Below are 588 nucleotides of genomic sequence, written 5' to 3'. Positions count from 1 at the left end.
CTGAAAATATAGAATGATTTCACTTTTTTAGATTTAAAGGTTCGTGAAAAGGTAACTTTTTTACAACCCCCTTTAGGAATGACTCGATTTGCACCTGGGGGTTGTAAAACGTTGAGAAAGTATTACGTTCCTTATTTGTTAAGTAATATACTAATTAGTAGTTTTACTTACGATTACAATGTGAGATAAGAAGCGTCACAAAAATACTAAAAAGCTGCTACTTAAAAAATACCCAAGAGGAGTCTTTAGGAATAAAATGAAACAAAGAAAAAGGGAAATAAAACAAAAAAAAAGTTTTAAATAAATGTTATATTTACAGTTGAACTTATATGCTAACAAAATAAATTAAATAAAACAGTTTTTTTTTGGAGATAAAGTAGATGAGTGACTGAATAATAGTGGAGATTCACGTACAATATCGATGTGTTTTTCTTTATAGTAACGCTCTAGGGTGGACCAAATAACATTTGTTATAATAAGCATAAAAAAAGTAGTAGAGAGTAAAATTAGTAAGAAATGTACATAAAACTCCAAACCACAATTTGGATAAAAAGACATTTCTTATTTGGATCACTCTCACGAGATGTG

General features: G+C 28.6%; 1 protein-coding gene across 2 annotated transcripts in view; it reads right to left on the bottom strand.

The window, feature by feature from the left end:
* Nucleotides 1–588, bottom strand: part of LOC126749413 (SH2B adapter protein 1-like) — a 40,732-nt gene that overhangs the window by 273 nt on the left and 39,871 nt on the right. The gene's annotated exons all lie outside the window — the stretch shown is intronic.

Source organism: Anthonomus grandis (assembly GCF_022605725.1).
Source record: "Anthonomus grandis grandis chromosome 1 unlocalized genomic scaffold, icAntGran1.3 Chromosome35, whole genome shotgun sequence".
Lineage (NCBI taxonomy): Eukaryota > Metazoa > Arthropoda > Insecta > Coleoptera > Curculionidae > Anthonomus > Anthonomus grandis.
The sequence above is the reverse complement of the archived record's forward strand: the minus strand, read 5'-3'. Positions and strand labels throughout refer to the sequence as shown.